The sequence below is a fragment of the Cyprinus carpio genome, chromosome A2 (genome assembly GCF_018340385.1).
Source record: "Cyprinus carpio isolate SPL01 chromosome A2, ASM1834038v1, whole genome shotgun sequence".
NCBI lineage: Eukaryota > Metazoa > Chordata > Actinopteri > Cypriniformes > Cyprinidae > Cyprinus > Cyprinus carpio.
Window position 1 is genome coordinate 2,821,206 of NC_056573.1, and position 13,048 is coordinate 2,834,253.

A 13,048-nucleotide genomic window follows, 5' to 3' on the forward strand; every position below is an offset into this window, starting at 1 on the left:
GTTCAGGATCTGGAATGGAGAGAACAGGAGCAGAGATAAATCGGGACTTTAAATTATCAAAGGCCTCCTGAGCCTGAGCACTCCAGGTGAACGGTACCTTGATGGAGGTGAGCGCCGTCAAGGGTGCAGCTACCTGGCCAAAATTCCTGATGATGAATCGCCGGTAAAAGTTGGCGAAGCCCAAGAAACGCTGCAGAGCCCTCCTGGAGTTGGGGACTGGCCACTTGGCAACAGCCTCGACCTTGGCCTGATCTGGCTTAATCTCCCCCGCTGAGACTACAAAGCCCAGGAACGAGACTGACTTGGCGTGGAACTCGCACTTCTCCGCTGTGACATAAAGCTGGTTCTCCAGCAGCCGTTGGAGGACCTGGCACACATGCTGAGTGTGTACCTGAAGGGATGGAGAAAAGATGAGAATATCATCGAGGTACACAAAGACAAATCTGTTAATCATGTCTCCCAACACGCTATTGACCATGCCCTGGAAGACAGCCGGAGCATTGGTAAGCCCAAACGGAAGGACCAGGTATTCATAGTGTCCCGTGGGGGTATTGAAGGCTGTCTTCCACTCATCACCCTCACGAATACGGATGAGATGATAGGCGTTGCGGAGGTCTAACTTAGTAAAGACCTTGGCTCCCTGCAAAAGTTCAAAGGCAGAAGACATTAATGGCAAGGGGTACCTGTTCTTTATAGTAATGTCATTTAACCCTCGATAATCAATGCAAGGACGCAGAGAGCCATCCTTCTTCTTAACGAAGAAGAACCCAGCGCCAGCGGGGGAAGACGAGTGGCGAATGAGACCGGCTTTTAAGGATTCTTGAATGTATGTGTCCATAGCCTCTCGTTCAGGACCTGACAGGGAAAATAGGCGACCCCGGGGCGGAGAAGTGGCTGGGAGGAGGTCGATGGCACAATCGAACGGCCGGTGAGGAGGCAGCGAGGTGGCCCGGGACTTGCTGAAAACCAGCCGCAGATCACAATACTCCGCTGGTACCCCAGTGAGGTCAGCAGCCTCAACCTGCAACACAGGAGACACAGACACGGAAGGAGAGGCAGAACCAAGGCAACATGCATGACACGACTGACTCCAGGACAAAATCTGACTGTGGGACCAATCCACATGAGGGCTGTGCTGAACCAACCAAGGGTGCCCCAGAACAAGTCTGGCGTGAGGGGACTCCAGAAGGAACAGCACAACCGACTCATGGAGATTGCCCGAGACAACAAGACTTACACGAGGGGTGGTGTGGGTGATAGTGGCTATAGGCTGACCAGAGAGACCCCAGACAGTGACGGGAGAAAAAAGAGGAATGGCAGGAATGCCCCAGTACTTGGCAGTGCTATAGTCCAGGAAGCTGGCCTCGGCGCCAGAATCAATAAGAGCCTTGCAGGAATGGGCGGAGCCTTGGTACATGATGGTGGCGGCCAACTGGGTACGTGACTGGGGGGAGATGAGAGGAGAAACGCCCACTAGGACTCCCCGGTTGACTAGTGGGCCTTGGCTTTTAAAGGGCACAATTGAGCAAATTGACCCGGCCTCCCACAATAGAGGCAGAGACCCTGCACCAACCTCTGTTGTTTCTCATGAGCAGATAATCGAAGTCGCCCCAACTGCATGGGCTCAGGATCCGTCTGGGACAATTGAGGTGGTTGTTGAGCCTTGAAAGGCTGGGTCGCTTCTAACCCCAAAGATGGACGTGAGGCCAAGCATTGTTGACGCAAATGAAGGCGGCTCTCGACTCGAGTGGCCAGATCAATAAAGCCCTTCAGGTCCTTAGGTAACTCGTGTGTCGCAATCTCATCCTGTATGCCGAAGTTCAGCCCCTCCCGAAACATAGCCCGCAACGCCCCCTCATTCCAATCGCAAGAGGCCGCTAGAGTCTTAAACTGGATTGCATATTGAGTCACAGAATGTTTACATTGACGGAGCCGCTCTAGTTTAGATGCAGCCTCATCCCCCTTAACAGAGCGATCAAACAGCTTCGTCATTTCACAGCGGAATTCCTCAAAGTTCGAACAGAAATGGGCTTTTGCATCCCAAACGGCTGTTCCCCACTCGCAAGCTTTTCCCGTCAGCAGTGTTGACATAAGCGACCTTCAAACGCGCTGTAGCGTAACGGCGTGGTTGCAGCGCGAATACCAGCGCACACTGAGATAGAAACGCCCGACATGAATTCGGATCTCCATCATACAAGGGCGGATTGTTAGCGTGCGGCTCGGGCTCGTGCTGAGTGAGAGGCCGGGGAACCCCCGAAGCGACGGACGACAGGGCATCTTGCAGTTCGCGGAAGCGACCACTTAATTCAGCCATTTGGGCAGTGAGGGTCTCCACCTCCTGAGCGGTGGACGAGAGCTGGCTGGCTTGGTGGCCGAGGAGAGCGCCTTGATGAGCGATAGCCGACCGAACAAACTCCTCGCCCGCTGGATCCATCTCTTGGTCGGTCCGTACTGTGAGAAACAAGACCAGGATCCAACTGCGGATGAACGAATTAAGAGTTTATTAGATCTGAGGATAATCAGTAGGATAACGAAACCGCCAGCACTCCGTCAGGAAGACCAGCAGGAAGACTTCACCGGCATGAGCCAGACAGCGGCGAGGGAAAGTGACGAGCCCGCAGTCGAGTCCAGCGTCCAAGCCGAGAGAGAGGTGAGTCGAGTCGGCTGCTTTGTTGGTGCTGGCCTCAGCAAGAGAGAGAACAGGGCAGACAAACTCCCCAGAGTCCTAGAGTTATCAGGCAGACCGAGAGGGCAAAAACAGGGACACCAGACCGACAAGACAGGGAAAAATCAAATGAATAAAGCAGGGTCAAAAAAAACTCAGAAAGCAAGGTGAAGGTTAGCGCTTCAAACAATGCTTACGGACCGACACAAGACAGCAAACACCAGGGCATGATAAAGGGAAGATAATCAGCGTAAAACAGGGTGCAGGTGAGGGAGAATACGTTAACAGGGATAACAAGAGGGGCGGAGAAACATAACGGTGATCGTGAAACACCTGGCGAGTCACCAAAACAAAACCCATGTGCTCCAGGACAGCAAAAGCCTCAGACCCCACTGAGATCGTGACATTACTCATTAGGAGGGTCAGCAAGACAAAACCCATGTGCTCCAGGACAGCAAAAGCCTCAGACGGTTTTTCCGTCGTTAAAATAACAAAAGTGGATTTGGACACGCCCTGAGTGCACCTGCGCCGTGCGCTTTACACTTTGCGTTTAGATCGTTAAAATAGGGCCCTTCATATTTTATGTTTTTTTCGTTGAAATAACTGTGTTTCTTCTTAATTGTTTTCTTATCAGTTGTGTACATCAGGGTTTTATCTTACATCTAATGTTGTTAAATTAATGTTTATTGCATTGTTTCAGTATCATGTGTGTTACCATGATGGTGTTTAGTGTTTGTGTGAATAACACCCTGCATCTTCTATATGTATGTGCCACGGTGGCACATATACTAAAATTGGATCGATACAGAGAAGATTAGCATGCCCCCTGTGAAAGGATGACACGCAAATCCGTGAACCGCTCCATCTCTATGGGGAAGTCACGGCCTAATGGTTAGAGAGTTTGACTCCTAACCCTAAGGTTGTGGGTTTGAGTCTCGGGCCGGCAATACCACGACTGAGGTGCCCTTGAGCAAGGCACCGAACCCCCAACTACTCCCTGGGCTCCGCAGCATAAATGATACCCACTGCTCCGGGTGTGTGTTCATGGTGTGTGTGTGTTCACTGCTGTGTGTGTGCACTTTGGATGGGTTAAATGCAGAGTATGGGTCACCATACTTGGCTGTATGTCATGTCATGTATATATATATATTCATGTCATGTATATATATATATGAAGAGTTTGGTTCCAAAACTGAATAAATCCATTTTGATTAATTTGAGTAAAAATGTGTTTTCTTCACCAAGAAAGTGGCAAGATGAAAACCACTATTTTCTGTTTCATAATCAAATGCGACTCATCTGCGATTATGGACACGATGTTTCATAACTTGTCAGTGATCTACGGCTCTGTGTATTAAATGACACTCAATCTGAAAGCACGCGATTTATCACAGAACTGGCTTTACTGACGAGATGCGCATGACAATCACATGCGATTTATTGTGCAGCCTTAAGTTTGTTTGTTGATCACAAAGTACAAAGTAGATGAGGAAAACTAGGATGTCAGGTGTATTCAAAGCGCCGGCATTACTGTCTAGAGTGCGTGAAATGGTGCGGTGTGATTGGTCGAGTGGATATATCGCATTCTGCAGAGAAAGGGGACTAGCGTTTGGCACGGTTTGGAAAAAAAGGGAGATAACATGACAGAATAACTCGGCTGATATCGTATTTTGCGTAAAATTAAAAATGGACTTTTCAAAACCAACCAGATACTATACTGATTTTGGCGGAAACTCAATTTTAAATCATTAGTTCATCGCGTTTTGGAACCAAACTCTTCATATATATATATATGCGCCTTCTCAGCTTGTGGAAGAGCTGTTTGTGATGAGCTTTGATTCATCATGTGACTTTCTGATCATCACCTGTTTTTGGTGGTTATCAGTATTACAATGATTCAAAACAGATATTATTACTTCAGTATGGTGGTTTATTTACATTACATCAGTTAATAAAATATGTTATTGTTTTTTTATTGTGAATTTAAGTTAAGTCTGTAAAACCTAAAATGCTGCTACCATATTTTTAATGGTGACGTTCTGGCAACTACCAATATTTTACTGTAAATGTCACATTGAATTCTTTTTTTTTTTTTTTTTTTTTACAGTGTAGTTCAGAAGTTCTGAAATTAAAACTTACCCTGCAGGCTGTCACTTATGCAATTAAAATATAAACATTTGCTATTACTTAGTACACGTTTAAAAAAAAAAAAAAAAAAAAAAAAAAAAGAGTTGTGGTAAAAGAGTTGTTAACTGGTTGAAATTTTAACGTTAAATCTCAGTGGGAATTCAAGTAAACATTTTAGGTTGACTGTAAAGGATTTGTTATTTTTTACTTATAAAACTGTACAATTTACAGTATTTTACTGTAAAATTACATGAAATGTCTGGTTAGATATTTTACAGTTTTCCTTTGTATATAGTACAGGAACTTACTGTTAACCTATTAACTTTTTTTCATTATTATTATTTTTTTGGAGCATTTGTAATATTTTACAATTAAAATTACACTAATTACTGTTGTGTAATTACTGTTACTGATTAGTTACATGGTGAAAATTGTAGTCGGTAATGAAATCTAGATTGATCATTTTAGGTAACGTATTCTGGGAACTTTTGGATTACTTTTGTTTTATATACATATATACACTGTGTATATATATATATATATATATATATATATATATATATATATATATATATATACACTGTGTGTATTTATATATATATATATATATATATATATATTCAATGCCTTGTTATCAACATGAAATGCAGCAAACAGTAAACATTACGTCACTTCACTGAGGTAAATGAAAGAAGTGGGTTTATTATAAAAAAACATTAAAAAAAACATAAAAATGCTAATAAAATCTCAGGGGGACTTAAAGTAAATATTTGGGAATCCCTGCATCACATGAACAAACATTAATAAACAAGAACACAGACATGACATGGTCAAAGTCTTCAAGGTTTTAACTATTAATGTCAGTTATCAGCACTGTTTAGTAACTTTAATAATTATTCATCTGAATCATCTCATACATGGTCTAATTGCAGAAGAGGTGCTTTTGTCTCCAAATTCAGATACATGGACACAAATCACTTCATGTGAAATTTGCATGACCAGTCTATATTGTGAATATTCAGCGTTAAATTAAATGGCACAAAGTGTTTTATAAAGAACATTTTAAAAGAGAAAAACAAAGAATAAGGGAAAATCAATAAATTATGAATAATTTACTGTGAATAATTTCTAATCACGTAATACATAAAAGGTAAGTGTAATCTGATTATGAGCATTTTAAAATGTAATTTAATCTAATTACAAGTACTTAATTTTTGGGTAACACTTTCTTCTAAGGTGTCCTTGTTACACATGTTACATGCTCTTACTATTATAATAACAATTAATTTTGCATAATTACATGCAACCCTAAACCAAACCCTAATCCTAACCCTAACCATATACTGTAGTAGGTACATGGAGTTAATTAATATTAATCAGTACTTAAATGTATAGTTACACTGTAACAAGGACACCTTTAAATAAAGTGTAACCTATTTCCTGAATCTGATTATGTAATCCAGATTACATGCAACCAGTTATTACCAGCACTGAATATAAATTATGTCAGAATCATCAGTGCTAAAATGGGAGAAAGATTTTAAATCAAACTCAAGCTTAGACTTTCCAGGACGGCTGTCACAGTTTGAATACGAAAGACACTGGAAAAGTACAAGCTGTGCAAAAGCTAATATTGCCAAATGCCTGCATTTAACCTACATTTGTGTAGCCTGTTTCAATCATGTGATCACTGTGAAGGCATTGCCAAGCTACGGTGACACTTACAGCTGTTCCAGGGTAAGATGAGCAAAAATACACGTACATTTTCCATATTTTTTTATGTATAGTGTGAATCAAGTCAGATATTTATTACATGCCAGTGTGAGAGCAACATTTCAACTTTAAGGTACTGTACCTTTTATCAAGATACTCTCAAGATCTGTTAAAATAGCAAAGTGTTTCTCATTTTATCCATTAGATAATTACATTTTTTTTTAGTAATTCCCAGTGTTTAGAAAGTGAATTATTAGAACTAGCCGATGAACAAATTTATTCATTGTTGAGGTTTGCACTAACTGAGTACAGACGCCTTAACAGTGTGTGCTACAAATCTGTTTCAGCTCATCATCTGACAAACTAAATGATAAGCCACTCTCACAATCACATTATAAAATGTAAAACACATTTCCATGGTAACCAGTTTTTCTATGTCCTGATTTCCCATAGCGTGTGTATGAGTGTGTGTGTGTGTGTGTGTGGGAGGGAGGGGGAGCATTGGGGCAGAGAGAGCGAGAGAAAGAGCAAGAGAGCGAGAGAGAGAGAGAAATGGGGGCGGGTGAGTGCGAGAGATGAGGCAATATGTGATGGTAAAAGACCACATTCACTGTTATAGAGCACAGTACCAGTGTAACAGGTATCACAAACTGCACCGCATTACACCAGTCATCTGCGCATCAAGAAAAAATGGGCTGGGCTTTGCTAGAATTTCACATTTTATAGCCTGAGAAGATTTAGAAGTGTCATTTTTGGACATTTGAAAAGGATTTCATGATCTTTGTCAAGAGAAACATGGCAGAACACTTCCAAGAAAAGGATACAAGGCTTCGAAAAAGACATGCAGCCTTCTGATAAACAGGACTGTATTTTTTAAAAAACCTTTCTTTTTTATTTTTTAATCACAAAAAGTTTATTTTACGGAGCGCAACAGGCAAGACTGAGCAAACCTCGTGAGATATTCTTCAAGCTGGCTTGCCGTTAGAAGAATGGAGTAAAGCTGGGATCGTCTATGAAAGCTGGGATTGATTATTCCAGATCTTGAGACATGGCTCAGTCTGAAGACATGCCTAAGGAGGTGAGCGCTGAGGAGAAGGGAGAGAGCGAGTCCGCCGGGGAGATCAAACGGGCTCGGACCATGGCTCTGTACAACCCCATCCCAGCCAAACACAACTGTCTCACCGTCAACAGGTCTCTCTTTATCTTCGCTGAGAATAATATCATAAGAAAATATGCAAAGAGGATTATAGAGTGGCCATATCCTTTAAAAAGCCTTTTGCGAATAAAACAATTACAAGTTGCATGCAATTATCCCCAGTTAATTTATCTGTTTGATGGTTGTGTTGTCTTACCTGTTTTACATGCCCTTTTGCGTCTTGTAAAAACATTTCAGAAACATTTAGTAAAAGCCGGAAAGAAAAATGCTACAAAATTCATATGTTGGCAACAAGTTCTGTTTTAAAAGACACACTTGATTTTTCTAGACTTCTCTAGACTTTCTAAACACTTATGGCATTCAGCCCTCAGCAAAAAGGTTTCTGCCATTAAAAAATTTAAGACTTTGTGCTAGACACTCATTCTGGGGCGAAACAGTTTTTATAAATTATACTTCATAATCAGAACCACTTGTGAGAGCTTTGCATATCTAAATATTGTAAGAAATGCTAAAATGAGTTGGGGAAACTTCTACAAGCACACAGTTCCTACATTAAAACTATTGGTTTTGTTTGCTTGCCACTAAACAAATTAAGTGTCCAGATCAGAACACAATGAGATTAAATTAAAGCATATTGAGATATTTAGCTTCTCATATTTAAGAATCCAGTAATCTTACATGTGTTGTCATATTTGCCAAGCATTTAAAAGACAGACAATTCAATACAAATGCAAACATTTCTCTCCGATACCAAATAATCTGAATTTTCTGTCCATCTGACCTTGATGTGAAAATGTACATTTCTTTTGTGGGCTGGAAGAATCCATGTTCAAGAATGAAAGAATGAAAGAAATGCAGACTGTATATGTGCGTTTGCAGTTCTTTGTAATGTTTTGGATGAATGCATGTCCAATAATAAGACTTGACTAATCAACAAGACCTAAGGACTAATTGAGGATGACAAGACAGACCTGAATACAGTTCAATACCGAAAAACAGAACTTTAAAATAAAGACATAACAAATATTACAACAAAAAGACAAGTACGCAGCATGACACCATAAACCAACGAAAGATTTACAGAGCCACTTCCCTACATTCTCAAAAAAAAAAAAAAAAAAGGTATAAATCGGTCACTGGTGCAGTAGCTTTTGAAAAGGTACACTTTTGTACCTTATTTACCATTAAAGAGTGCATATTAGTACCTTATACATATTAGTGCCTAAAAGGTGCATATTAGTACCTTATTGGTACATATTAGTACCCATTTGAGAGTGTGGGGCTGGACTTCTTATGGCCAAAGCATTGGATAACATCCTAAACTTTAAACAATTCAATCATGGTAACTCAAACTCAATAATGGTTCAGTGCTGGTGGATATTGACAGCTGTGATCTGGGTTTGCTGGGCACCGTGCTGCAAACCTGAACACTAAAGTGTACCTGAAACACAGGTTTCTAAACTTGCGGCTGTGGAGGACCTGAGATTCAGGACTGTGGTGGGCTTGGATTGTGACCCTATGGTGGTGCTGGATAGTGATCGACACTGGCTGTAGAAACTGACTCTGTGATTGCAAACACAAGCAGATGGGCTGGGATATTAATTGCAGTGACGTGACTTGACATGCACAACCGGCGGTGCCTTTGACAAGCCATTGTTCAAAACTAACTGGCAGGAGTGCATGGGCAGAAGAGATGAACTTGGGAACAAGGCTTGGTGTGGCTGATTAAGAAGCGAGGGTAGACATGATTGGGGCTCGAGAATGGATGGATGTGGCAAGCACTGGAGCCAGGAGCTGTAGCAACCGTGAAACACACAGGGGCTATAGCAGAGTGCAGGGTTGCCCTCACTTTGACCTGAGACAAGGGTCGTGACATTAAAACCTGGCCCAGGAAACGCATATACATCCTGGAGAACAGAATGCAGTGGACTCTGGAATGGCAGTCATGACATCACTTGTGACATAAGTGGTCTCTATGGCCCTGTTTATTAAAGGGGTCCTATTAGCCATTTGCGTATGATGGATTTCCGGTCTATTGGGTGTGGGAATAGACACTTCCGGTTTTGCTAAACGACAGTGCAGAGAGAGACCCAAATATTACCTTTTATATATCTTTACAGGATTTATGATATCACTTAAAATGCAATTAAAATCTGCATTGCTATCATTACAGTTCTATAAATGTTAATTGAGCCATCCGGATGTTTGGGTCAGGCAGAGATAAATGAAAGAATGCACTAATCCCTACTGTTCAAGAAATGAAAGTTGACTTGAACTCATGCTGTGTACACATTGCTACACAATTTCTTGTTCCCTTACCAATTATGTAAATGTACAAGTTACTTATTTTTCAAAAATGTTTGTATTGCATCGACTATACCATTTGCCTTGTGAGACAATTAATCTTCATACATCGATTTGTTCCATCAACATTTTCACAACATATTTTATGTTACCTTTACACTTTGCACAAAAACATATTTTTAAATGAATAAAAATATCAAATTAATAAATAGCTATAGATATATTTTAAAGGTTTGTTTTACTTTAGTTTATTAATGGAAACAGTTCATAAAAAATATACTGTATGCACTGCTCTAGACACTAGATAATGATTTATGCAACAGATACTCATAAACTCATTTTCACAAAACAGATACATACTAATAAAAACACACAGGCAAATACAAACGCCGATCTATTAACAAATGCAAACCTACAATAAATTATACAGATACAGTTATAAATAAGGTTACCAAATAAAGTTAATAAAACATACACTGAGTCCATAAGGTAGGTTGAATCTCTGAGTTTCTCATTTGACAGTCACACACCTTATGATCTCATGGATAGCAGTCAGAACAAAATCAGCTCTCCGGAAAAGTACATTACTGCTCATTTGTGTGGTTTGTGTTTGAATGAAGAAATCCCTGTGGATTTTGACTAACCACTGACGCTGAACTGCATAATCAGCAGCAGAAAGAATGAAGCAATCTCCGCATTGTATCTTGATGAATTTCCACACAGAGAGACACAATAATGCAAGGAGAATTTTTTTTTTTTTATGCAAATGTTGCACGGACCGGAAGTAAGCATGCCCACACTCGCGACGCCGAAGCTCACTGACACCATCTCGTGCACCTAGCCAGTTATGCCCTGTTACAGAGTCTTGATTTAGTTTTTGGGGTGCACAAGAATAGGTTTTCATGCTTGACTGTTCCAAAAGCACATTGTTTTTCACATGTTTTACATTATTGCAGCACCTCTCTTCCCAAACTGACTCATTCTCGCTGTTTACTTCCTGTTTCGATGAAACCCCTTCTTCCGAAACACAAAATGTGTTGTGGTTGGTTAGCTGGTCCAGTGCATTGTGATTGGCAAACCACTTAGACTGTGTCCCGAAATGTCACAGCCCTTATCATAACCACGACATAGAGACAACATGCTACTAAAGCAGCCGCTGTTCTACATCTTCTGTAGTGCAGCTCAACCAGGCCTCGCTCCCCTTTTTTTCAACCCTGCAGACCTTTTTATGCTTAAACAGCAACATTACACACTAACTAAAGTTGGAAAAGCACAACAGGTTGCCTTTAAGATGCATTTTTGTCGATCCCATCTTTAGTTATATTCATGCAATTAGTTTCACCAGAGACTAATTGCTGAACATTCGGGCCAAAACACATCACCTGATATATTACTGGTTTTCGACTGTTCTGATGTTTTGCTGGACATTTTCGTCGGCGGAGCAGCTGTGCTGATCACACGCTTCAGGATGTGAGAAGAGAGCCGGCGCCCTCGGGAAGCTCATAAAGCGCGGATTTCGAACGCCATTGACTAGCATCCATCTGGCGAACCTCCGCTCTCTAACCAACAAAATGGACGAACTCCTTCTGCTCTCTCAGACAAATAAGGATTTCTCGCACTCTGCTGCTCTGTGTTTCATGGAAACTTGGCTAAACGACGCCATTCCAGACAGCGCGTTTCATCTGCCGGGCTTTCAGCTGTTCAGAGCGGACCGCGACACAGAATCAACAGGGAAATCGTGCGGCGGCAGGACATGCTTTTACATCAAGGAAAGGTGGTGTACAAATGTAACAGTGTTAAAGAAGATGTGCTGTTCAGAGCTAGAAACACTCTTCATTAACTGCAAGCCATTCTATTCGCCGCAGGAGTTTCACTCGTTCATTCTGGTGAGTATTTACATCCCACCGCAAGTACACGTGAGCTCAGCTTTACAGAAACTCGCTGATCAGATAACATAGACAGAACAACAACACCCGGACTGTGTTTTAATCATTCTTGGTGACTTTAATAAAGGAAATCTCTTCCGTGAACTGCCAAAATACAGACAGCACATCACATGTCCCACCAGAGACAGTAATATATTGGATCAGTTCCACCACAATAAAGGATGCATATCACTCTGTTCCACGAGCAGCTTTGAGGTGCTCTTATCACTGTTTGGATCATCTTATACCAACCTACAGGCAGAAACTAAAATCAGTTAAACCTGTATTAAGGACTGTAAAAAGATGGACTAATGAAGCAGAGCAGGATTTACAATCTTGTTTTAACCTCACTGAATGGAGTGCTTTTGAAGCTGCTGCCACCAATCTGGATGAGCTCACAGAGACTGTAACATCTTATATCAGTTTCTGTGAAGACATTCCTACCAGGACTGATTTAACTTACAACAATGACAAACCATGGTTCACTGCAAAACTCAGACAGCTCAGTCAGGCCAAAGAAGATGCTTACTGGAAAGGGAACAATGTCTTGTAAAAACAGGCTAAATACACACTGGAAAAGGAGATCAGAGTGGCAAAGAGGAATTATTCTGAAAAAATAAGGACTCAGTTTACTTCCAGCGACTCAGCATCAGTGTGGAAAAGTCTGAAAGAGATCACCAACTACAAGACACCATTCCCCAGCACTGTGGAGAATTAACGACTGGCAGACGATCTGAATGAGTTTTACTGCAGGTTTGAAAGAAGAACACCCATCACCTGCCCTGAACACCTCTCCACACAACTGTTCACACCATTTACACCTCTTGCAACCAGCCCTGAACACCTCTCCAAACAACCGCCCTCACCATTCACACCTCCTGCAACCCCCCTCCCCCACACCTGCAATTCAGATCAGCAAAGAGGAGGTGCGCCAGGTCTTCCGGAAGCAGAAAAGGAAAAAAGCACCAGGCCCAGATTCTGTCACATCAGTCTGTCTGAAATCCTGTGCTGACCAGCTGGCCCCCATCTTCACACAGATCTTCAACAGATCACTGGAGCTGTGGAAGTCCCTTCATGCTTCAACTCTCCACCATCATCCCCATCCAAAATTACAGGACTAAACGACTACAGGCCTGTGGCTCTTACGTCTGTGGTCAT

General features: G+C 41.7%; 1 non-coding gene and 1 pseudogene across 1 annotated transcript; both read left to right on the forward strand.

Moving 5' to 3' along the window:
* The first annotated feature begins 3,433 nt into the window (after nucleotides 1–3,433).
* LOC122135358 lies at nucleotides 3,434–3,536 on the forward strand. Its single transcript, XR_006153465.1, has one exon. It is a non-coding gene; the product is annotated as a U6 spliceosomal RNA (small nuclear RNA).
* A 3,561-nt stretch (nucleotides 3,537–7,097) lies between these two features.
* Nucleotides 7,098–13,048, forward strand: part of LOC109062533 — an 82,297-nt pseudogene continuing 76,346 nt past the window's right edge.